General features: G+C 36.9%; 1 pseudogene; it reads left to right on the forward strand.

Annotated features, from left to right (window-relative positions):
- The window catches only part of LOC112133000 (quinone oxidoreductase-like protein 2), a 28385-nt pseudogene extending 10126 nt beyond the window's left edge, over positions 1-18259 (forward strand).
- Positions 18260-27428: the final 9169 nt, after the last annotated feature.

Genomic DNA, 27428 nt, shown 5'->3' on the forward strand with positions numbered 1-27428 from the left:
AATGTTCCAGGATATTTTCTTTTTTTTTTTTTATGTTAGATATTTATTTTATTTATTTATTTTTTTAATTTATTTTATTTTTTTATTTTTTTCTTTTTTTTTGATTTTTTTGAATTTTCTTTATTATTATTATTATTATTATTATTATTATTATTATACTTTAGGTTTTATGGTACATGTGCGCAATGTGCAGGTAAGTTACATATGTATACATGTGCCATGCTAGTGCGCTGCACCCACCAACTCGTCATCCAGCACTAGGTACATCTCTCAATGCTATCCCTCCCCCCTCCCCCCACCCCACAACAGTCCCCAAAGTGTGATGTTCCCCTTCCTGTGTCCATGTGTTCTCATTGTTCAATTCCCACCTATGAGTGAGAATATGCGGTGTTTGGTTTTTTGTTCTTGCGGTAGTTTACTGAGAATGATGATTTCCAATTTCATCCATGTCCCTACAAAGGACATGAACTCATCATTTTTTATGGCTGCATAGTATTCCATGGTGTATATGTGCCACATTAAACACATTCAAAAGCTAGCAGAAGGCAAGAAATAACTAAAATCAGAGCAGAACTGAAGGAAATAGAGACACAAAAAACCCTTCAAAAAATCAATGAATCCAGGAGCTGGTTTTTTGAAAGGATCAACAAAATTGATAGACCGCTAGCAAGATTAATAAAGAAAAAAAGAGAGAAGAATCAAATAGATGCAATAAAAAATGATAAAGGGGATATCACCACCGATCCCACAGAAATACAAACTACCATCAGAGAATATTACAAACACCTCTATGCAAATAAACTAGAAAATCTAGAAGAAATGGATAAATTCCTCAACACATACACCCTCCCAAGACTAAACCAGGAAGAAGTTGAATCTCTGAATAGACCAATAACAGGAGCTGAAATTGTGGCAATAATCAATAGCTTACCAACCAAAAAAAGTCCCCAGGTATTTTCTAATTTCCTTTTAATTTGTTTTAGACTCAATGCTTTTTCAACAGCGTGTTGTTTTCCCAATTTCCACATCATATTGTCCATTCTTGCATTGCTATAAAAAATACCTGAAACTGGATAACTTATAAAGAAGTTTGGGGGGACTTGCTCAGGTAAAAATTTGGAGTTATTCTTACTCCTTCTCCTTTTCTTGTCCTCCACAAATGGAAATCCCAAGTCTGTGTCTTGATACCCCAGGCTGAGATCCTTTCTTTTGTAATGTACTTTAGGGAAACATTGTAGTTTAGTAAAAGAACACTAATTTTTTTGTGATCTGACTTCACTGATTACTAGCTCTCAATACTTGAGCAATCTGCTTGACTACTTTAGACCTGCCTTTTTTCATGTGTAAAATGGAGATGTTATGTATATCCTACCAACTTTGCAGAGTTGCTTTCCGGCTGAAATCAGGTAATGAATATGAAAGTGCCTTCTATTTTTCTGTAGATATGTCTTCACTTACTCTTGCCTCTGGCTACCCTCACTGAAAGCCAGAGTGGGCAGCCATGAGCAGTGCTGGGTGGTCTGTGCCACTGTGAATTGCACTGAGCCTTCTGTATTCTGTCAGGAATTGAGATTCACTTCCATAATGGAGGAATTTTACAAGGGAAAGCGGGAAAAGATAAAATATAGAGAATAAACAAAGGACATAATGCATAACTTCATTTAAAGCAATAAAATGGCTAAAGCCATTAAAGGGGTTAATAGCATCAGAAAAGTTAAAATAAGGAACATATATGACTGTGCCTTTGTGGACAAACGTGAGAGTCAGACATTGGCTCAGAGAGAAAAAAATACAGAGCAGAGAGGTTGGATATAAATAACTTACTTCATTTTTGATGCTCAACTATTATACTATGAAGAGTTCTCTTTTCAGGATTACAGGATTTTCCAAATACTAAGTTTGTATTTTGGGTGATAGCCTTATTCCTTGAAAGTAGCATTGGAGAAACTTTTCTATAAGGAATAAAAACAAGAAAGAGGAAGCTGAATTTAATACACTTATTGACTTTCTGCAATAGTTAAAATGATGCTCAGATTATTTTCATTACTTACATTTACTTCACTGTTATAATATTTGAATTTGAACACATTTTGAGCCATCAGCTAAGATAAGACCTACTCTTTAACGGCAATTGCAAGACATGTGGACCTCTTTCTTTCTATTGGTGTACGCTATCTCGATAAAGCTTCCTTTGAGAAGTTTTGGAGTTTTTTACTTAAACAGAATTTTCATTCTCTTGTGAAACATCACATACTATCATTAACTATCTACATTTTTCAAATTGGAAAGATATGGTCCAATGTGGTCAAGTGAATGAGTTGAGTAAATTTATGTAGCAAGAAAATCAATATATGAAAAAATGAAACTTCAGATGTATTGAATATACTGTGGTATTTGTCCATCTGGCTTTCCCTTAAGTCTATATTCCCATTTTCACTAAGCTCAGCTAAAATGGAAGCTAGAAGCAAAACCACAATGCTGTTGTATAAGTGTAGTTGTCACTATGGTCTAACAAGTTTGATTAGCTCCATTAACAGGAATGCTTTGCAGGGTTCTTTAAATCAAAAACATAAAAAATCCTGGATTTTCAACAAACTCTTAGTCCTAGCTGGGCCTGATAGCCAATTTGGAAATTGATTGTCCCAAGTAATTGGATTTACTCAGGCTACTGTATCAGTATCATATCTGAACTCTGTTTCTTTCTCTTCAGCTACATGTAACAGACTTCCACTGCCTAATTCATCATTCTGTCTCAGTGGAATAATCTGAGTTTCCACTGACAGAACTGTTTGGCAATGTGAAAAGTCATTAAAAGGCACTGAAAATAGCTAGAGGGATTCCTTTTTATTTTTGTTATTAGCTGTATTAATGAAAAGTTCACAAAGAAAAGAGGGAATAAAATAGCTCTGCTCATAGTTAGTGCTATATTCTGATTCTTATATTGCTTATATTCTTTAAAAGTCAATGCTTTATGGGTTAATGCTCTTATTATAAAAGTCAAAAAGAACCAGATTGAATTAATAGAAGCAGCATTGTCTTCTATATGTCCTTCTGAGGAAAATAGATTCCCAAGATTTTACAGATCATAATCTCAGATTTACAAATGATTTTTAAGAATCACCTTATCATAAAACTTTTCTTTGATTTATAAAGTTAATGCAATCCTTTCCAGATTCAATTGGAGATATTTTCTTGGTCTTCAGCATTTAGATTTCTCATCACGTTATTGGCAATAATAATATAGCTTCCATAGGATTTCTGAATGGACAAAATTAAATGAATACATGTGAATCACCTCAATATTTTTAAAAAGTTTGCCCATTTATCACTGTCCCCTTTCCCCTGACATAGAACTAGTTCCCCATTCATGACAAAGCATCTTTTATACCATAAATCTACATTAATTTAAATTCTCAAAGCAGTCTTTATTGAATAATGCTGTCAAAGACTTCTGAAAGGTCCAAATAAATTCTACAGATTCTCCTTTTTTTTAAGAATAATGCTTATTTATTAATTCACTTGTTTGTTTCTCTCTCTCTTCTTCCTTCCTTCTTTCCTTCCTTCCTTCCAAGAATAATGGCAGAGTAGTTAGACATGAATATCCATTCTAAAAGCTTTATATGCCTTCCAAGTTCAATTGTTCCTGCTTTAAGTATTCATATTCACTAATATACTTCTTTATGATAGACACCATCAAATTGCCAGATAGGAAAGAGAGACTTGTCTTATTTTAAGGAAAAGATTATGCAAAATATAGTGAACTTGGCCCTATGCTATTCATGCTGAATGTAATAATCCAGAGGAGAGAAATAGGGTTGTTTATTGCTTTCCCTCAGTATTTTGTGTATGCTGAATGTATCTGCTATTAAAACACAGATCTTTACTAATTTCTACCAGCTTGCTAAATACCACAATCTCATCACCAATCTGTGTGGCAGCAGTTTTATGAAGGTTCTTTGGCTTCTGTGACTTAGCTGATGATGTTTCCTTACCATTAATGTCCTCATTCTTTCCCTCTATCTATTGACTTCCTTCCTGATTTTAGAGGTGCAAGACAAATCTCTGTTCCTCCCAAGGACATTTCTGCCCACACAAGACCCAGAGAGTCTACCTTTCCTCTGCACCCGTATGGCACGCACTGTAACTATGCCTCTTCTTTACCAAGTGTCATTTACAACCTTGCACTGCTCATGTCCTTCTCACAGTTTGAATTCATCATCTTCCATGCCAAATCATCCTTTTTCAAGGTTCCTATTATGGTGAGTGTCTCCATCATCTAAACAGGTGTTCAATCACAAATAGGGTCATCGTCTGTGACTCTCCCTTCATACTTACCAACTGCCTCCTTAACATGTAAACGTGAAGTCCTATGCCATCTTAATATCTCCTTCTTCTACCTCTTCATGGCATCTTCAATTCCTGAGCTTAGGGTGTGATCATCTTCCTGGATTACTGCTACAGCTTTCTACAACTGGTCAGATTAGAATATTGCCCACACTTAATCTATTCTCCCTCATGCAGTCAGAATACATGCTAAAATGCAAATGTAACCTTTTCACTTTCCTGCTTAAAACTTCAGTGGTTCTGAAATGCTTTTAAAATGAGCCAAAATTTTCCAGCATGGCATACAAAATCCTTTATGATCTAGCCACTACTTAGCTATTTAGCTTTGTATCTGGGAACTCTCCAGTTTATACCTTAAGCCCCTGGCACACTGAGCTGAACATAGATATTGCCCATGTTAGTGAATGTACAATGGGACTTTTCTTGTTGTCTTAGAATTTCTGCTAAAGTTTGAAGGTGGTAGGTGATCAGTATTTACAGCTTCTAAAGAGAGCTGCTAAACATTTCTATAGACATTTCTAATAGCAAAATGGGTTTGTAACTATCATTTTCCATAATCCACCTCCAGCCTATACAACAGAAAACTAGAAATTTAAAAAACAGTTGATTGGAAATTAGGAGAATTGCTAGTGGTAAATGATGCTGTGGTATTTCCCCTCTCTCCATGAAAATCAGAGGGACTGCATCCTCTTCCCCAAGTTATGTGAGGAATCATTGAAAGTATTCGTCATAGAGATCAGAGGTGTCTGAAAGAGGGAAACCCCAAATCTTACAACCTTGCTAGTTGTTCAGTGTACTATGGAATTGCTGGCTTGGGCTCTGGAATGTACTGAAGCAGAGAATTGGATTCCTAGGGAAAATATCCTTTGGGGACTAGAAACATATGTGAACACAGAGCCTGGTAATTTTTATCACCCTGTTGAATTTGAATGGCAGTAGGCTGAGGGAAGTACCAATAAGAAGGCAACAAGGCAATAGTCGATAGAAACAGCATTGTCAGGGCAAGGTTGTGAGAATTTCCTATGGGCCAAGTGGATGGTGTGGAGGAAGGAACTAACTCCCGCAGAGGTGAGGGGGATCCATTTGTATTCTCTGTATGAGAGTGTACATTCAGGGGCAGGAGCTTGATGGGGTTTGCCGAATATTGGAGGCAGACGGGGGAGTTGTCTTCTTGAAATGAACAAACTGCAGAATTCTCTAGAGAAATCAGGGAGATCTCTAAAGAATTCCCTAGTATTTCATGAAACAACCAGCATTTGAACATTCTCCATAAAGAGCATGCTATCCAGCTGGAGTCAGCCAAGAGAAACACAAACATATTGGCCAAATAAGACCTCTGTCCCCTGTCTTCTGAATCCTCTTCTCTTTATTCCCTACCTTGGGGAAGCTTGGAAGGATGGGGAAAAGATAGAGTAGGAGAAATGAGAAAACAGACCAAGCTCCCTACCTACTGCAGGTCTGGGAGTCATGAGCTGGGGAGAAGAGAGAGATTGCAAATGAGGTGTGATTAACTCAGTTCTTCAATGAATATTTATTGAGCATTTCTTTAATGCCTGAAACAGTTCTAGACCGGATTAGACTAAATTTTGATTAGACTAAGATTTTGATTTATGTGGCCTGTAATTTTTAATATCTGAAATTGAAACTATTTTTATAGCTGAAAATGACTGAAAAGTGATGGGTTTTGCCCATGATGGCAATAAAGGGCTAGGGGCAGAGAAGATCCAGAGACGCATGTTAAACCCTGTGATGGGAGAAAAATAATGTTGCCTGTGTATATCCCATCAAATGCTACTCATTCAACAAACCAGTTATACTCTAAATATACCTTGGCCTCCCTAATCTTCCTGCTTTATGCATGACTTTCCCTGCCTGGGTCCACACACTACCTGTACCTAAAGTTTCTTGCTGAGCTAAATAAATTTTTACAATGTGTCATTGTGTGAGAGCATTTCCTTACTCTCATGTGACTGATCAGTTCCTTTCCTATGAATTTTAAGGCCCTTCCCTTTCACAATACTGTTTATTTCTTTCTAAATTGTTGGTTCCTTGAGTGCAGAGAATTCCTCTTATAAACTTTCTGTCTCTAGTGTCTAGTATGTACTCATGCATCATAGATGCCCAGCACATAATTGAATGTAAGCAGATTAAGGGACGAGACCATGCTTTATATTTGCATTGCTTTCTATGGTGACTGAATAACGTGTCATACTTAGGAATAAGTCTTTAAATGTCATCGTTGTAGATCTAGCCACTAGTTGGTGGTCCAGCTTTATATATTTATATAGACAGTGCTGCTGATGTGTGTTTTAGCTCACTATAGGCACCAGATAGCTCAATATAGGCACCAGATACTTGATCATATGAGACAGAGTCCTAGGCCCTATAACTACTGGTGAGTTTCTTTATCTCTAAACTTTAAGAAGATGACAAAAGGATTTGTTCAGAATGACAGAACTTATATTCTAGAATAAAAATGATATGATTTTCTACAAACATATTTTATGTGCAAATGTACAAGGGCTTTGAATCCTATACTTAGATATTTCTCAGTAACAACAGTATATACCCAAGTTAACAGTTCCTTTCTGGTCTGTACACTTCCTTGACTTGCCCTGATGTTCACTTGTGTGTCTTCTGGGCATTACTGTCCTACAGATTCTACGCTGTAGGACAGTCATGCCAGAAGTTATTATATCACTTAGGATTAGGTGTAGCCAAATTACAGAAAACTTAAAATAATAGTTACTTAAATATAATAACAGATGTTTATTTTTCTCTATTGCAAAAGAAATCCAGAAATAGAAGAGTGCAAAGTGAATTTGGTAGCTCCATAGTCATCAGGGAGTCAGGCTTTTTCTCAGTTTTAGCTCCTGCATCCCAGTGTGTGCTTCCATCTTGAAGGTCACCTCATAGTCTTGGGAGGTTATTGATCTTCCAGCTGTCATGTCCAAGTTACAGAACACAGGAAGAAAAAAGGAAGGATAACAGTGACTTACAAAGAGGCATATAGCTTCAATCAGCCTTCCCAAGAATCCCACTGAGTGCTTCTGCTTGCATTTCATTGGCCAGAACTTACCCACTTAGCAACTGTCTGCTCTAACAGAGGGTAGTAACTGCTGTCTTTTAGTTATAATTGGAGCTTATTGTTTACAAAAAGATCGGTGACAACTAGAGAATATAATATCTGCCATGGCTGCATTCTTGTATAAGGGTTTACTATTTATCACTTTGTCTCTTATTTTACTCCATGTTTCCCTTCAACACAATATCTTCACCTATTGATTTTCACAAAATGTCACACTTCACTCCAATCTGCTCTGAAAATCCTGGCTGCCTGCTACGTTTGTTCCAGAGAAATCACTTTTGTGTGTTTGCATGGCCTTGCTGCTCTCCATCTAACTTAAATGCTCAGTCCTGCATCTGCACTCTCACAGCTAGGAGCATTCTCCTTGGAGGGCTGAGACCATGGGCAGGATTTTATTTTGTTCCTTTCCAGTTAAAGTAGTCATTTTTGGGGGCTCAGAATATAAGCTGAAAATCAGGTCTGGCTTTACAGCATTTTGATACTTCCTGGCCAAATGATGGGTGGGTAGAGAGTCTCACTTGTGCTCTGAGGTGTTCCGCAGCTGGTACTCATTGGTATCGAGTGCTCTCCCTTGCTGCTTCTGTTTCCTAGGTGGGCCAACTTTTTCTCTGCTGATCTCTTCCTGGGACTTCCAGACGCAGAGCCCTCAGTAGGAGCTGCTGCTTCCAAGAAGGTACATTGAGAAAGGCAAGTGCTTCATGTTCCACATGAATATCATATAATGCTCTATGAGGCTTTGTGCAGATTTGGGTAACTCTATGGAATTACAGTGTAGATGGTGGAAGATGTAAACGATATGAAAAACAGTACTTTTCCATGGCCAAGAGAGAACCATTTGTGATGCTCAGTCTTTCAGAGGGTGTCGTCCTTTGTTGCTCCTGCACATTAGGTTCTTTCTATGTGAGAGCTACTTTTCTTCTGTAGCCATAGGAACTAGTTTTACACCAAAAACTATTTCCTTCCTGATTCTGCCAGTAGTTTAGTTCTCCATGTTTGAGTTACTAGGAGGATAACACTCAAGAGAGTTAGTTCATAGTCACTTATAACATTCCAATTTCCACAGAAGGATCCAGAGTAGATATTCCACATTTCTCTTATTTTTCCCATAGGTTACTGGAGTACAGATGGTATTTGGTTACATGAGTAAGTTCTTTAGTGGTGGTTTCTGAGATTTTGGTGCACCCTCACTTAAGTAGTGTACACTATACCCAGTGTATAGTCTTTTAATCCTCACCCCACTCCCACCCTTCTCCTCAAGTCCCCAAAATCCACTGCATCATTCTTTTGCCTTTGCGTCCTTATAGCTTTGCTCCCATGTATCAGTGAGAACATATGATGTTTGGTTTTCAATTCCTGAGTTACTTCACTTAGAGTAATAGTCTCCAATCTCATTTAGATTGCTTCAAATGCCATTAATTCAGTCCTCTTTATGGCTGAGTAGTATTCCATTGTATACATATACCCCACAGTTTCTTTATCCACTTGTTGATTGATGGGTATTTGGGTTGGTTCCACGATTTTGCAATTGTGATTGTGCTGCTATAAATATGCGTGTGCAAGTATCTTTTTTGTATAATGACTTATTTTCCTCTGGGTAGATATCTAGTAGTGGGATTGCTGACTCAAATGGTAGTTCTACTTTTAGTTCTTTAAAAACCATTTTCCATAGTAGCTGTACTAGTTTACATTACCATCAGCAGTGTAAAAATGTTCCCTGATCACTGCATCCATGCCAACATCTGCTTTTTGATTTTTTGATTATGGCCATTCTTGCAGGAGTAAGGTGGTATTGCATTGTGGTTTTGATTTGCATTTCCCTGATAATTAGTGATGTAGAACATTTTTCATGGGTTTGTTGGCCATTTGTATATCTTTTTCTGATAATTGTCGATTCATGTCCTTAGTCCACTTTTTGATGGGACTGTTAGTTTTTTTCTTATTAATTTGTTTGAGTACATTGTAGATTCTGGATACTAGTCCTTTGTCAGATGTATAGATTGTGAAGATTTTTTCCCACTCTATGGGTTGTCTGTTTACTCTGCTGACTGTTGCTTTTGCCATGCCAAAACTCTTTGGTTTAATTAAGTTCAGCTATTTAGCTTGTTTTTATTGCATTTGCTTTTGGGTTCTTGGTCATGAAATCCTTGCCTAAGCCAGTGTCTAGAAGGGTTTTTCCAATGTTATCTTCTAAAATTTTTATAGTTTCAGGTTTTAGATTTAAGTCCTTAATCCACCTTGAGTTGATTTTTGTATAAGGTGAGAGATGAGGATACAGTTTTATTCTCCTACATATGGATAGCCAATTATCTCAGCATCATTTGTTGAAAGGGGTGTCCTTTCCCCACTTTATTTTTGTTTGCCTTGTCAAAGATCAGTTGGATGTATTTGGGCTTATTTCTGGGTTCTCTATTCTGTCCTATTCATCTATATGCCTCTTTTTCTACCAGTACCATGCTGTTTTGGTGACTATGGCCTTATATTATAATTTGAAATCAGGTAGTGTGATGTCTCCAGATATTTTCTTTTTGCTTAGTCTTGCTTTGGCTATGCAGTGTCTGTTTTGGTTCCATATGAATTTTATAATTTTTTTTCTAATTCTGTGAAGAATGATGGTGGTATTCTGATGGGGATTACATTGAAATTGTAGATTGCTTTTGGCAGTATGGTCATTTTCATAGTATTGCTTCTACCCATCCATGAGCATGGGATGTGTTTCCATTTACTTGCGTCATCTATAATTTATTTCCGCAGTATTTTGTAGTTTTCCTTGTAGAGGTCTTTCACCTCCTTGGTTAGGTATATTCCTAAGTGTGTGTGTTTGTGTGTTTTATGCTATTGTAAAAGGGGTTGATTTTTTATTTGATTCTCTGCTTGTTTGCTGTTGGTATATAGAAGACCTACTGATTTGTGTACATTAATCTTGTATCAGGAAATGTTACTGAATTCTGTTATCAGTTCTAGGAGTTTTCTAGAGGAGTCTTTAAGGTTTTTGAGGTAAACAATTATATTGCCAGCAAACAGTGATAGTTTGTTCTTTGAAACCAGTGAGAACAAAGACACAATGTACCAGAATCTCTGGGACACAGCTAAAGAAGTGTTTAAAGGAAAATTTATAGCACTAAATACCCACAGGAGAAAGCAGGAAAGATCTAAAATCAACACCCTAACACCAAAATTAAAAGAACTAGAGAAGAAAGAGCAAACAAGTTCAAAAGCTAGCTGAAGACAATAAATAACTAAGATCAGAGCAGAACTGAAGGAGACAGAGACATGAAAAACCCTTCAAAAATATCAATGAATCCCAGAGCTCTGGTTTTTTTTTAAAGATTAACAAAATAGACCACTAGCCAGACTAATGAAGAAGAAAAGAGAGAAGAATCAAATAGACACAATAAAAAATGATAAAGGGGATATCCCCACGGATCCCACAGAAATACAAACTACCATCAGAGAATACTATAAGAACCTCTATACAAATACAATAGAAAATCTAGAAGAAATGAATAAATTCCTGGACACATACACCCTTCCAAGACTAAACCAGGAAGAAGTTGAAACCCTGAATAGACCAATAACAAGCTCTGAAATTGAGGCAGTAATTAATAGCCTACACCCAAAAAAAGCCCAGGACCAGATGGATTCACAGCCAAATTCTACCAGAGGTACAAAAAGGAGCTGGTACCATTTCTTCTGAAACTATTCCAAACAATAGAAAAAGAGGGACTCCCCCCTTACTCATTTTATGAGGCCAGTATCATCGTGATACCAAAACCTGGCAGAGACACAACAAAAAAAAGAAAATTTCAGGCCAATATCCCTAATGAACATTGATGCAAAAATCCTGAATAAATACTGGCAAACTGAATCCAGCAGCACATCATAAAGCTTATCCACCATGATCAAGTTGGCTTCATACCTGGGATGCAAGGCTGGTTCGATATACACAAATCAATAAACATAATCTGTCACATAAACAGAACCAATGACAAAAACCACATGATTATCTCTCAATAGATGCAGAAAAGCCCTTCAATAAAATTCAACACCCCTTCATGCTAAAAATTCTCAATAAACTAGGTATTGATGCAATGTATCTCAAAATAATAAGCACTATTTATGACGAACCCACAGCCAATATCATACTGAATGGGCAAAACCTGGAAGTGTTCCCTTTCAAAACTGCACAAGACAAGGATGTCCTCTCTCACCACTCCTATTCAAAATAGTATTGACTTCCTCTTTACCAATTTGGATGCCCTTTTTTTCTTTCTCTTGTCTGATTACTCTGGCTAGGATTTCCAGTACTATGTTGAAGAGGAGTGGTGAGAGTAGGCATCCTTGTCTTGTTTTAGTTCTCAGAGGGAATGCTTTCAACTTTTCCCCTTTCAGTATTATGTTGGCTGTGGGTTTATCATAGTTGACTTTTAATACATTGAAATATATCCCTTGTATGCTAATTTTGCTGTGAGTTTTAAACATAAAGTGACACTAGATTTTGTCAAATGCTTTTTCTGCATCTGTTGAGATGATCATGTGATTTTTGTTTTTAATTCTGTTTATATGGTGTATCACATTTATTGACTTGCATATGATAAACCATCCCTGCATCCCTGGGATGAAACTCGCTTGATCTTGGTGGATTATCTTTTTGATATGTTGTTGGATTCAGTTAGCTAGTATTTTGTTAAGAATTTTAGCATCTGTGTTCATTAGGGATGTCGGTTCGTAGTTTTCTTTTTTGGTAATGTCCTTTCCTGGTTTTGGTATTAGGGTGATGCTGGCTTCATAGAATGAATTAAGAGGGTTCCCTCTTTATCTTATGGAATAGTGTCAAAAGGATTGGTACCAATTCTTCTTTGAATACCTGGTAGAATTCTGCTGTGAATTCATCTGGTCCTGGACTTCTTTTTTGTTGGTAATTTTATGACCATTTCAATCACACTGCTTGTTATTGGTCTGTTCAGGGTATCTAATTCTTCCTGATTTAAGCTAGGGCAATTGTATTTTTCCAGGAATTTATCCATCTCTTTTAGGATTTCTAGTTTATGTGCACAAAGATTTTCATAGTAGCCTTGAATGATCTTTTTTATTTCAGTGATGTCAGTTGTAGTATCTTCCGTTTCATTTCTTAATGAGGTTATTTGGAATTTCTCTCTTCTTGGTTAATTTTGCTAATGGTGGCTCATGCCTGTAATCCCAGCACTTTGGGAGGCCAAGGCAGGTAGATCATGAGGTCAGGAGATCGAGACCATCCTGGCCAACATGGTGAAACTCCGTCTCTACTAAAAATACAAAAATTAACTAGGCATGTGTACTACTCAGGAGTCCGAAGCAGGAGAATCGCTTGAACCTGGGAGCCAGACTGCCATGAGCTGAGATCGCATCACTGCACTCCAGCCTGGGTGACAGAGCAAGACTCTGTCTCAAAAAAAAAAATGTGTATTCTATGGTTGTTGGATGAAATGTGCTGTGTATATCTGTTAAGTCATACACTGTTGGTAGGAATGTAAATTAGTACAACACTCTATATATGGAAACTGAAGCTGTTAGTGCCAATAGGAAACAAGACCTTTGGGAAATCTTGACATTTATGAGATGTGTGGAAGATAAACTCATGTAAGTCATTGAAAACAAATTGTCTTTAGCACATATTTTTGTCATTCACACTACCTTTGAACACTTATTGCATAAATGGCAAGTTCTTAATAGTTTATTTCAATTTTTAAATTATGGTAAAATACATATGACATGAAATTTACCATCCTAGCTACTTTTAGCTGTACAGTTTAGTGGTATTAAATACATTCATAATGTTTTGCAACCATCACCATCATCCATCTCCATAATTCTTTTTATCTTGTCAAACTGAAACCCTATGCCCATTAAACAAAAAGTTCCTGTTTCACCTCCCCTGAAGCCCCTGGCAACCACCATTTTACTTTTTGTTTCTCTGATTTTGCCTATTCTAAGTACCTAATATAAGTAGAGACATATAGCTTGTCTTTTTGTGATTGGCTTACTTAGCATAATATCCTCAAGTTTCATCCATGTTGTAGCATATTGAAGAATCTCCTTCCTTTTAAAAGCAGAATAATATTCCATTGTGTGTGTGTGTGTGTGTATCTATCTATATATCATATTTTGCTTATCCATCATCTGTTAATGGACACTTTGGGGTTGCTTTTACATTTTAGGTATTGTGAATACTGCTATGAACATGGTCAAGACTCTGCTTTTAATTCTTTAGGTTATATACATAGAAGTGGAATTGCTGTATCATATGGTAATTCTGTTTTTAATTTTTTGAGGGACCACCATATTGTTTTCCATACTGTTTTTCCATGGCTGTACCATTTTACACACAATGATTCCAATTTCTGCACATCCTCACCAACACTTGTTATTTTCTATCTTTTTGATAGTAGTTATGCTAACGGGTATGAGGCGATTACCTCATTGTGGTTTTGATTTGCATTTCCTAAATGATTAGTAATGTTGAACACCTTTTCAAGTACTTATTGGCTATTCATGTATCTTCTTTGCATAAATGCCTATTTAACTCCTTTGCCTATTTGTAAATTGTTTTTATGTTGAGTTTTAGGAGTTCTTTATATACTCTGGAGACCAACCCTTCGTCGGGTATGATTTGCAAGTATTTTCTCTCATTCTGTGGGTTATCTTTCCACTCTTTTGATAATAAATTTTGATGCACAAATTTAAAACATTTTGAATGAAGTTTAATTTATCTAGTTTTGTTTCTTTTGTTGCCTGTGTCTTTTTTGTTATATCTAAGAAATATTTGCGAAATCCAGTGTTGTGAAGCTTTTGCCCTATGTTTTTTTCCTAAGAGTTTTCTTGTTTTAAGTCTTGCATTTAGGTGTTTAATCCATTTGGGGTTAATTTTTGTGCATGGTGTTTGGTAAGAGTTCAACTTATACTCTTCCATATTAAAAGAGTATACTTCCAATCTCATATATTTTTGTCATTCTTGTTCTTCAATGGACAAGAGAAGCTATCTTCTTGGTAAAGCAAAAATATAAATTTATGAATTTAGCTCAAATAGCCCATTCTTTCTGCCTTTCCCCAGCTCCTTTTACTTTACATATCTATCCTCAGCTCTCAGCCAACCCTCTATTTCTTGGCTTGTAGATCCCTCTTATGATTATTCTTTATGTCCTTAAAGATGTGCAATCTGCTTGCAATTTTTACTTTCTTATAAGTGGGAAATTTTTATAATCTTTACAAATGGAGTCATATTGGGCATAATCTAGATCCCTTCCAAATACTGTGTAGATCTAGCTACTGACTTTATGTTTTATGTTTTTTGGTTGTTGTTGCTAACATTTATAAACAAGCTTGTAAAAATTACTAGTTATTTCTCTTAGCAAAATTACAAGAAGGAATCATTAGCTATATACTGCTAAAATAGATTATCTTAATAAGAAATATCCAAGAAAGGAGCTAATTAAAGTAATAATCATGTCTTTGGACAAGACAATTGAGAGAAGATATACAGGAGGTGGAAATGGTTCAGTGCCAGAAAAAGCTCAAGGCTAGTAACTAGAAAGTGGCACTTACTTTTGCTCCTAAATTTAATCCCATCGGATACTCTCCTGTGCAGAACTGTCCAGTAAACTGTCAGCCACGAACTTCATGCCTTCTCTCTCACTGTGTTGTGTTTGCCTTTTTTTATGATTAGCAGATGGAATGTTCAATTAACTGTAGAGCTAATATTACAGAAAACAATTGTCCAAAAAGTAGAGGACTCCCTTGAGCCCTAATAAGAAAGCAAAGATGAATAGCCAGGCTGCACATACATCCCAAGTTCTTTGGAATTGGGTTTATTAACAGAAACTGAAGTATACAGAAGCAGTACCAACAGTGTGTACCTCTGTTCTTCTTATACTTTAGGGCAACACATAGAGATCTAGCAGCACCAGACATCCACTTCCATTAGAGGGAGCCTGGTTGTGTGGTTAGGAAGTTGCCTGCTTGGGGAAAATCAGATCCTGTGCTGGCTTAATCAAGGGCACAGTAAAGGATCAAGAAGAGGTAGACCTTTGGCCCTGGTCCTGTTTTGCCACCTCAGCACCAGGTTAGGGGAGCACAAGCCATTCCATAGGCCTGGTCAGAGGTGGCAGCTCTGTGCATTGATGATTCATTGGTCTGATCCATCACCTCAGCATTCTATTGGGATTGATTGTCTTTAGCACTCAGTTCCAGTTATTTCTTTGTTGCTCTACAGTTTTCTCTCTGAGCAGCCAACCTGTAAAATCAGACTATATATATATATATGTATATATACATATCAATCAGCAAATTTTTGGAGAGGGACAAATTAACTCTTCTCTTTATGACCCCTCTTATAATTTCTGTAAGTACTCAAGCAACTATACAGCAGGGACTGAGAGAAAATAATTCTTGGAACATCGCAGTCCCTTCCATGGGGTACTGAAGGTCATAGTGGGACTGCTTTACAACACAAGAGAGACTTGATTTTCAAGGAAATTAAAAGCTGGTTTAAAGGATGCTTCTTTTTTAAATTTTTTTAATTATAATCATGCTGCTATAAAGACACATGCACACGTATGTTTATTGTGGCACTACTCACAATAGCAAAGGATGCTTCTTTAATAAAGTGTTTGCATTTTTCACTTTGTAGCAGTAGCTCTTCAAGAGCCCCAGCTCTTAGCAAACCCATTTGCCAAGCACTTTAAAGTTTACATAGCTAAAATTAATAGGTGCTTACTAAGCTCTAGGCACACAATGGGGGCACTGCCATTATGTTTATTTTACAGATAAGAAATGAAGTCTCTGAAAAATTAGCTTACTCGAGGTAATATTGCTAATAAAGTGGTTGAACTGCAGTTCAAGTCCTAGTAGATATACCTGGACCTCAAGCTTGCTAAAACCATAGCTTGTGAAAATACAAAACCTTGCACCTAGAATTATGCTAATATTCAGGAGTCTTACATTGCAATGGCTTTTTAGCTCCTTCTGAATTTTTATAATATGTTATCATATGTTGACCCAGATATGAAATTCACATCTCTTTAGTTTTACTCCATATCGTCCATAGAAAGCATTGATTTATTGAGGGCTGCACAGTGGAGTCTGAGGAGAAGTTTACAATACTGTGAAACAGATGACTTAATTCTCGACATAGGCGCTACCCATTTGAAAATATCTGCCCTTTGCTTTGCCACTGCGAAGAACTTCTACCCATCTCAGCCTTTCTTGCCTTATTGGCCTCTCCTTTCTTCTCTTCCTTTTTCTCCTTTCTGTAACTTCCTTTAAGGAGCAGGCAAGCAAGCAAGAAAAACAACAAAACAACTTACCTTCTTTTTATATTTTTTTAACCGAGCAACTTTTCCTTCTCTGAAGCTTTAGTGTCAGTCAAAGCCAAGGCCCTCAATATCTCACCTTCTATCTCAAGTACTTATAAGCATATTCACCCCCTTCCTTTCTTCCTCAAAAAGCAGTCATACGACGAGATAAATTCAAACATTCTTATGTGCATGATCGGTAGATGGAACACTCAATTAACCATAGAGTTTGAGGACTCATGCCCTACACCGAACTTCTCTGCATGGACGGCGACCTTGTTCTGTCCCATCTAAAAGCCTTTCAGGATGGAAAATTCAGGAAGGAAATGAGGAAGAAGCTGGGAAAGAGAAGAGAAGGGGAATGTATGTAGAAGGGGTCTGTTTTTTATTCTTCATGTTTTGGGGACTTGCTTTGCATGTGGACTTCTGAAATGCAAATTAAAAGGTTTATTTTTCTTAAAATTACCTGTCTTCTTTCACTACCTGTTAAACTCCTTCTCTCCACTTGTTTTTCTTTTATCTTAATTCAGATAATGACCTCAAAAACACAAAGAGCAAAAATATTTGTGAAAGGAGGGGATTTGGGGATAGGAGAGCAGGAAATCCTTTCCTTTAACCATCCTGTGTGCTACAACTGATAGGAATATAAAATAAAAGTTTTTTTACATCTTTTTTGAGAGTAGAGGAGAATGAGTTGAAATGTCCAGTGGGCCCCTCGCTCGGCCTGGCCATGGCGGCGGTGATCTGCAGACAGTGCCTCCCTAGGGCGTGGGTCTGCAGAGAGCTGGACAGGGCAGCGGCCTGCACTACCGTGCCTGGATTTACGCAGAGCTGAAGTAGTCCCTGGCCATCGAAGAGGTGGCTCCCGCCCCATCGGGCCTCACGAGGACCTGTAGCAGATTCCAGAAAAGGTGCCCCTACAAGAAGCTGCTGTCCTTATGACACTGTGATTTTTGCTCTTGAGCATCGGGCCCGTACCCAGCCTGGAGAAATTGTTTTAGTGACGGCAGCAGCTGGAGCCACAGGCCTTGCAGTGATGTGGCAACAAATTTCTTCAGGCCAAGGTAATATAGCTGCTGCTGGAAGTGACGAGAAGTGCAAGCTGGTGATGCAGAAGGGTGCGCAGTCCAGCGTGAACTACAGTCAGGGCAGCCTGAAGGATGCAGTGAGGAAGCTGCCTGGCATGGGAGGGCAGGATTGTGGTGGTAGGATTTGCTGGAGGAAACATTGCTTCTGTACCAGCCAACCTTCTGCTCCTGAAGAATATCTCTGCTATGGGCCTGTACTGTGGTCAATACAAAGAAATGAACTTTCCCGTCTTCTCCAAGAGCCTATCTTCAGTGCTTCAGTACTGCCAGCAAGGGCACATCCAACCATATGTCGGAATGGTTTTCAAGCTGGATGAGGTCAATGATGCCTTCCTTCATGTGATACAGGGGAAATCCGTGGGCAAGGTGTTTCTCGCTCTTAAATAAATCCTTGCCCGAGCAGCAAAGTTAACATGTCCAGATCAAAACTCCACATCTTTCCCCAAAACCTGATTTCCCTTCTGTGTTTCCAAAGGTGTTATCACTTCCCTTACTAATCCAGGTTTAAAATCTTGGAGTCACCTTTGATTCTGTTTACTAATTGCTCCTAATTAATATGATTATATAGTTTATTGTCCAAACCTTTTTGAGAGTAAAAGGGTGCCATCAGTAATTACATCAGGAAAACATATCCCAGGCAAACCGGGATATATGGTTAGCCTACTCGATGCATTATGAAATGTACTGATTGCCGAGTTCTGTCATTCCCACCTGTAAGATATCTCTCACATCCGTATCCTCTTTTCCATTCTGATGACTTAAGCCTCAACTGCTGTCACCAGTGAACTTCTAACTGCTTTTCCTACCTTTAAACTACTCTCACCTCCTCCATTCTTGTGATGCATTATTGCCATGGTGATCTTCTTGAAGCATAGCTCTGACTATGGCCCAACTCAGAAAACCTACACTGGCTCACCATTGCCTGATGGTGGAGTTCAGACCCCTTGAGCTAGCATTTCATTATGACTGTGATTTTTCCCCACACCACTTTCCAGCCTTATGGTCCACAATTCCACTGGGCCTTAAGTATGTACTGAACTTCCCTGCCTCCCTCATTTTACTCTGCTTGTGCAATTTTTTCCACCCTCCATCTCTGTCAAACGTATGCCTTCCTGACCTCTAAGACCTACCTTTGTCATGTGCCTTTACCCTTAGGCAAGGAGCAATCTCTTCTCTTCCTCTTCTACCTTCCTGTAACTTCTCCCCCAGGATTTATCACATTCTGCCTTGAATCATAGGGAACAACATGTGTAGTGGAATGAACACAGGCCTCTGAATCCAAGATATGAGTTTAAATCCCAGCTTTGGAGGTGGTTACTTAAGGTCTCAGTGCCTTCATTCTTTTTCCTATATAAAGTAGATATTACAATATCTAACTTACAGAGTCATTGGGAGCTATACATGCAGTGATTGGGTAAAGCACCTGGCACATGGCAAGAAATTAGCAAATGCTGGTTACTTCTACTTCTTTCTCTTCTCTTTTCCCAGTGTATCATAATTTCTTTGAGAGCAGGCACCATGTCTGATTTACCCTTGTATTTCCCACAGTACTTCCCATAGTGAGTTATCCTTAGTAAATACTCAGTAAGTTGAATTGAATTTAAATTACCTGTAAGTCTTAAAATGTGGGCTTAAATTAAGAATATGTTGCCCTGGAAATACTCAAATGTCTATCGATGGATGAATGGATAAACAAAATGTGGTATACACATAATGGAATATTATTCAGCCTTAAAAAGGAATGAAATTCTGACATGTGCTACAATATGATGAACCTGGAAGACATTATATGTGAAATAAGCCAGACAGAAAAGGACAAATACTCTATGATTCCACTTATATGAAGTACCTAGAGTAGTGAAATTCATAGAAATAGAAAGTGCAGGTTGACATCCCAAATCTGAAATGGGAAATGCTCCAAAATCTGAAACTTTTTGAATGCTGACATGATGCTCAAAGAAAATGCTCATTGGAGCGTTTCAGATTTTGGATTTTTGAATTTGGGATGCTCAATTGGCATAATGTGAATATTCCAAATTCTGAAAAAATCTGAAGTCTAAAACACTTCTGGTCTCAAGAATTTTGGATAAAGGATACTCAATGTGCAACATGTAGAATGGTGGTTGCAAGGTGGGAGGAGAGAATGGAGAGTTACTGTTTAATGGTACAATGTTCCCGTTTGGGAAGATGGAAAGTTTTGGAGGTGTGTGATGGTTATGGTTGTGCAACAATGGGAAGGTACTTAGTACTGCTTAATGGTGCACACTTAAAAATGGTAAAAATGATAAATTTTGTGTAAGTCTTACAACAATAAAGAAGTTTTATTTTTAAAAAAGGAAATGTCTAGTGCTCATATGTTGCCAATCTTTCCCTAAAGAAAAATAATTTTTTTAAGTACTAGAAAAAAAGAGTTCAGATTATTCTTTAAATCAAGGGCATTGTTTTGTAGGGCTGTACAGTCCCTTTCTTACTACTCTGAACTATTGTTGACCATGATCTGAGACTGTTATTGTCTGCAGATAAATTTGGTATTAATTATAAGTTTATACATGTTCACTTTTCACATCCAATTTATTTGTCAGTTTAGAAATGGGCTAATTTTGGTTTGATCTGGGCCTATTTCCTATAGAATGTGTTATTGTGGATATGCTAAAAATCTTTTTGAATGCCCTGTTATCAGCAAACTGTTATTAAGCCTAATTAGGTAATGAAGAATTTGTAATTCATCAAATATGTGAAGTAATCATTACCATACATAAAATACAGATAACTGATTATCCCAGAAACACAGTTTTTGAAAACTAAATTTCAACTTTTTTTTTTTTTTCCCCTGGAGATGGAGTCTTGCTCTGTCACCAATCTGGAGTGCAGCAGCGTGAACTCAGCTCACTGCAACTTCCACCTCCTGGGTTCAAGCGATTCTCCTGCCTCAGCCTCCCGAGTAGCTGGGACTACAGGCATGCACCACCACACCCAGCTAATTTTTGTATATTTCGTAGAAATGGGGTTTCACCATGTTGGCAGGATGGTCTCAATCTCCTGACCTCATGATCCGCCTGCCTTGCCTCCCAAAGTGCTGGGATTACAGGTGTGAGCCACCGCACCCAGCCCTTAGTTTCCATAACAAGAAATTGAGTGCTTACTATAGTATCTACTATACATTCTTAAGTGATAGTAAAATGTGTCAACATTTCCCTTGCCCACAAGTCAGTTACAGTGATGAGGAAAGCACAGAGTTTATCTCACCTGTATGCACACTGTTGCACGAAGATGCTCTTACAGCATTGAGTCTTAAGACTTGAATGGTTTTGAGGGGAGACGATTATGATCTGGGAAGATGAGTAGGGCTTTTTAGCAGAGATAGCAAAATAGGTATAGTAGGTAGAATGGTACGGTATAGAGGTGAGCAATTGAGGAGTATTTACAAGAAAAAAACAAACAACCCCATCAAAAAGTGGGCAAAGGACATGAACAGACACTTCTCAAAAGAAGACATTTATGCAGCCAAAAAACACATGAAAAAATGCTCACCATCACTGGCCATCAGAGAAATGCAAATCAAAACCACAGTGAGATACCATCTCACACCAGTTAGAATGGCATTCATTAAAAAGTCAGGAAACAACAGGTGCTGGAGAGGATGTGGAGAAATAGGAACACTTTTACACTGTTGGTGGGACTGTAAACTAGTTCAACCCTTGTGGAAGTCAGTGTGGCGATTCCTCAGGGATCTAGAACTAGAAATTCCATTTGACCCAGCCATCCCATTACTGGGTATATACCCAAAGGACTATAAATCATGCTGCTATAAAGACACATGCACACGTATGTTTATTGCGGCATTATTCACAATAGCAAAGACTTGGAACCAACCCAAATGTCCAACAATGATAGACTGGATTAAGAAAATGTGGCACATATACACCATGGAATACTATGCAGCCATAAAAAATGATGAGTTCACGTCCTTTGTAGGGACATGGATGAAATTGGAAATCATCATTCTCAGTAAACTATCGCAAGAACAAAAAACCAAACACCGCATATTCTCATTCATAGGTGGGAATTGAACAATGAGAACACATGGACACAGGAAGGGGAACATCACACTTCGGGGACTGTTGTGGGGTGGGGGGAGGGGGGAGGGATAGCATTGGGAGATATACCTAATGCTAGATGACGAGTTAGTGGGTGCAGCACACCAGCATGGCACATGTATACATATGTAACTTACCTGCACGTTGCACACATGTAACATAGAGCCTAAAGTATAATAATAATAATAATAATAATAATAATAATAAAAAGAAAAAATAAATAAAAATAAAAATAAAAATAAATAAAAAAAACAAAACAAAAATGGCTAGTAGTCAAGTATGGCTGGAGTATAATTATGCTGGGCTGGTAGAGGAAGATAAGGCAGGAAAGGTAAACCAAGGCCTAATTGCAAGGTAATGAGGCTTTGAATACAATGTAAATAGCTGGCACTTTATTCGGAAAGCCAGTTTTTCACTGAATGCTGCTATTTGATAGACCTTGAAAATTTTCTCCAAAATATTATGGATAAACAAGTTTGGGAAATGTTGCATAGTTCCTCCTCCCAGGCATTCATAGAACATAGTGGTACATTAAAGGGTAAAAAAACCCTACAGTGAAGACCTATTTTATCATGTTTAACATGATGTTTCTCAAATGTACTTAACCACAGAATCTTTGCTTCCAGAACTCTTATCAACATGTCAAGGGAAACTTGTGCTTCATAGAACATAGTTTGGGAAAAATTTCAGCCATTGCTGTAGGCAATGGATTAAAATAAAAAACGTTTAAGTGGGTCAGTGGTGTGATTAGATCTATACTTTAGGAAAGAAAAACATCTAAACTTTCTTTGATTCAGATTATTAATATATTTCAAGATGTTATAGCACATCAGAGCCATCATTAAGAACAATAATTTTGTTTTGGATATATACAGAAGTATGGATCACTAAATATTTCTGATTAATAGTATGAAGGATAATAGAATCCAGTATCCCAATAAATGGGACTTCTCTGGAGGAGCTCACCCGATTCATGAGAAAATTAAATGCCTAGCTATCACTGCCAAGTTGGTATTTTTTTTTAAGCTAACTGACAGTCAGATTCTCTGACATACTCATTAACCATAGACAAAGGCACAGCAGAATTTGCTTAAAGAAATGCAAACAGATCCCATTGTCCTTAAGAGAGAAGATAACACAGAATAAGGAGGACATTCTGGCAGTTTTAAACAGGTTTTCCTTTTCTGTACAGGACGATGTCTTTTTCTAGTGAATTGTGCTGAGGTTTCTTTTTTGCATAAATCTTACTTTAGTGGTATATATTGTTTAGTTCTGGTCAAGATGGGGACATTCCTTAAAATCTCATTTGAAATATATACGAATCTTGTTTTTTTTTTTAGAATGATTTCTATAAAATGTTGGATCAGCATATTATGATGTCTAGTATTCTAATAATTACTACTTTAAAAATAAGGGCACTCCTGTTGAGTAGCCCTCTATTTCAGTAAGTATTAAGAATTGTACATGATACTGGTAAAGAACGATTAACTAAAATTTAAAAATTACGTATAGCAAGATCCTGAAATAACATGGTTATAAGGTAATCATGTCCTAATTTCCAGTACTTACATTTTGAGGGATCCACTGTGCCTTTGCACATGTTCTTTTCAGAAGGCTCTTTCCTTTATTCTTTCCATGGCTGGCTTTTTCTCCTTCCTCAAATCTTTAAGAGCAGATAATCCACTTTGCTTGGGTGAGAATATTCACCGGCTGAATCCTCAAGGATAAGTAGGAACATATCAAGGGTCAAAGGCGGGAAGGCGCAAAATGTCCTATGCTTAGAATGTCTTGTGTGTAGACAGGTTTAAGCTGAGGAGGTAGGCAAGCATCAATCAGGGAGGATTTTGTATGTAATTCTGTAGTGTTGGGACCAATAGGCTGCGGAAAGTGATTTGAATTTTAGAAAGATTACTCTGATAGCAGTATGGAAGACTGATGATGGGAGAGGGTGGGGTGAGACTAAAAGCAGGGGAAATTGTTAGTATATTACAATAATGTTATGAACAGGAGATTATAGGAAACTACAGCATAACAATAAAAATGGAGAAAGTGGGATGGGGTGGCAGACAATATATATATACAAGTAATTTCACTCAGATAAATTTCAGGATGAATATGAGTGTTAGTGGGAGAGAGTGGTAGACCAAAGATATTATTTTCTAGTGTTATTGCTGATGTTATTTGTATTTTTGATATTATTCAAGAATTTAGTGACTGACTAGTCTATGATGCTATCACTCAAAGGAAGAAATGCAGGAGAATGACTGAATTTTAGGGGAAGAATTTTCAACAGAGAGATGTAATAAAACAATTTGAGCTTGAGGTGCTGTGGAAAACTGAGCTAGTTATTCTCAAAACGTAGTCTTCCAATGCCTGGGGTCTCCAAAATCCTTTCAAGGGGTTTGTGAGGCCAAAAGCATATTTATAATAATAAGGCATTATTGTCTTTTAACTGTGTTTATATTTGCACTGACAGTGGAAAAACCATGGTAAATAAAATTGCTCATGTCATAGCATGAATAAAGTCATAGTATGAATAAGCATAAATAAGGTGCCAAATGATGTGACTAGTTATTATTGTAGTCTTTACTGCTGTGCACTTGCAGTTTAAAAATGCCCAGTTTCGCTAAGCATGTACTTGATGAAGCAATAAAAATCATGAATTTCATTACATTTTGACCCTTTAATACATATCTTTTCATATTCCATTCGGTGATGTAGGAAGTATGAGCACTGAGTTACTTATTTGTCTGGAGGAGAATCCCTTGTGTCTGAGTTACAAGCTTAATTGGCTACTTTTTTAATAGAGCATCATTTTTACATGGAAACTATTGTTATTCAGAATTGGGGTTTTGGCAGTTATATTCTTGAAAACCAATAAAGTGAGCTGTCACACTGAGAAGAGGAATATTTTCTGCCAATGGTAAAACTTCAGTTTTCAAGTATAAATTAGAATTTTAAAAAACTTCTATTTACCACCATGAGCTTGATGGCTTTTCAATAATTGGAGGCTTTTGTGATGAGATTGGTGGTAATATTAAAAGTATATTAGAATTGTTATATAATAAAAGGTGCCAACATTTAGAAGATCTGTATAACAAAGTGAACCTATATTTTTAAATGATCAATCTATAAATTTACAAAATCAGATAAGATAGACCAACGGGTTTTCAATTCACTGGTTATTTCATGAGCTCTGTCAAGTCTACTTATGACCTATCAGTGGAATTCTTTATCTCTGATATTGTGTTAAAAATATTCCAACATTTCCATTTGATTTTTTCTTAGAGTTTCCATATTTCTGATAAATTTTATATATTTATGCATGCTTTTTACCTTTTATTTGATCCTTTGGAATATTGATTACAGTTATTTTATAGTCCTTGTCTGATAGTTCCAATATCCGGGACATCAGACTTTGGGCTTCTTAATTGTTTTACCTCTTTTTAAAATTATAGTAAAAGATGCATTATGAAATCTACCTTCTTAACACATTTTTATAGTACGCAGTACATTGTTGTTAATTAAAAGTATAATGTTGGATGGCAAATCTCTAGAACTTTTTATCTTGCATGACTAAAACGTCATGCCCATTGAACAGCAACTTCCATTTTCCCCTCCCTCAGCCTCTTGCAAACACTGTTCTACTCTGTTTCTATGAATTTAACTTCTTCAGATAACTCATAAGTGGAATTATGCAGTATTTGTCCTCCTGACACTGTCTTATCCCACTTCTCATAGTTTCCCCAAAGCTTACCCATGTTGTAACATATAAAGAGATTTTCTTATTTTTATGGCGAAACAAAATTGTATCCATATGCCACATTTTCTTTATCCTTTAACATCATTGGATATTTAGGATGGTTCTACTTCTTAGCTGTTGTGAATAATGCTGCAATAAACATGGGAGTGCACAAGTTCGAGTTCCTGATTTCAATTCTTTTGGATAAATACTCAGAAGTGGCATTGCTGGATCATGTGGTAAATCTATCTTTAATTTTTTGAGAAACTTCCATACTGTTTTTCATGGCGGCTCTACCATTTTATGTTTGCACTAAGAATGCACAAGGGTTCTCATTTCTTAACATCCTCACCAACTCTTGTTATTTTCCATTTTTTTTATATTGGCCATCCTAACATGTGAGGTGATATCTCATTGTGGTGATTTTCATTTGCCTGGAGATTAGTGGTGTTGATCAGTTTTTAGTGTACCTGTAGGCCATTTAAATGTCTTTTTCTGAGAAATGTCTATTCCTTTGTCTATTTTAAAAATCATTACTTTTTTTTGCTGTTAAGTTGTAAAAATTATTTATATAATGTGGATATTAATCCCTTATCAGATATATGGTTTGCAAATATTTTCTCCCAATCCGTAGGTTACCTTTTCACTCTGTTGATTATTTCTTTTGCTACATAAAAGCTTTTCAGTTTGGTGTGATTCCACCTGTCAAGTGATTTTGTATGTGCTTTTGGTATATATCTGAGAAGTCATTGCCAAGAGCAATGTCATAAAGCATTTTCTGTTTTCTTCTAGGAATTTTCCAGTTTTGAGTCTTATGTTGAAATCTTTAATCCATTTTGACCAGATTTTTTAATGTATGGTATAAGGTGAGGGTCCAATTTCATTCTTTTGGATATCCAGTTTTTCCAACACCATTTTTTGAAGATACTATCCTTTCCCCACTGTGTATTCTTTCCATCTTTGTTGTAGATGAATTGACTGTACATAGCTGGCTTTGTTTCTGAGTTCTTTTTTTGTTTTATTGGCCTGTGTATCTGACTTTATGAGAGTACCATACCATACTGTTTTGATTACTATAGTTTTGCAATACGTTTTAAAATCAGTGTGTAATGCCTCCGATTTTGATCTTTTTCTCCAAAATTGTTTTGGCTTATAGGGGTTCTTTGTGTTTCAAAATAAATTTTAAGATTGTTTTGAAAGTTCCCAAATTGCTAAATCCTAAAATGCCATTGGGATTTTGATAGGGATTGCATTGAATATGTGGATTACTTTGGATAGTGCAGACATTTTAACAATATGTCTTCAAATTCATAAGCACTAGATATATTTCCATGTACTTGCACCTTAATTTTTTTCTTTTAAAAATATTTTATTGAAACATAAAATTTTACATATTTATAGAGTACATGTAAGTGTTTTTTACATGTATACAGTGTTTAATTATCAACTTAGGATATTTAGGGTCAAATGTTCATTGTTTTCTGTCTGTTTTGTTTTTTTCTCTCTCTCGGTATCCTCCTTTGTAGTCCCTTGATTTTTTTCATGTTTTGGTTCCTTTCTTATTTTCTTTGCAAATCTTCTGTAAGTCTTTTCTTTGTGTTTATCATGGGGCTTACATGAAACATACATACTTTGGTTGACAGTTTTTTTCTTTTTTCTTTTTTTTGAGATGGAGTCTCGCTCTGTCACCAGGCTGGAGTGCAGTGGCACGATCTCAGCTCATTGCAACCTCCGCCTCTCTGG

Source organism: Pongo abelii, chromosome 3, assembly GCF_028885655.2.
Source record: "Pongo abelii isolate AG06213 chromosome 3, NHGRI_mPonAbe1-v2.0_pri, whole genome shotgun sequence".
NCBI classification, from domain to species: domain Eukaryota; kingdom Metazoa; phylum Chordata; class Mammalia; order Primates; family Hominidae; genus Pongo; species Pongo abelii.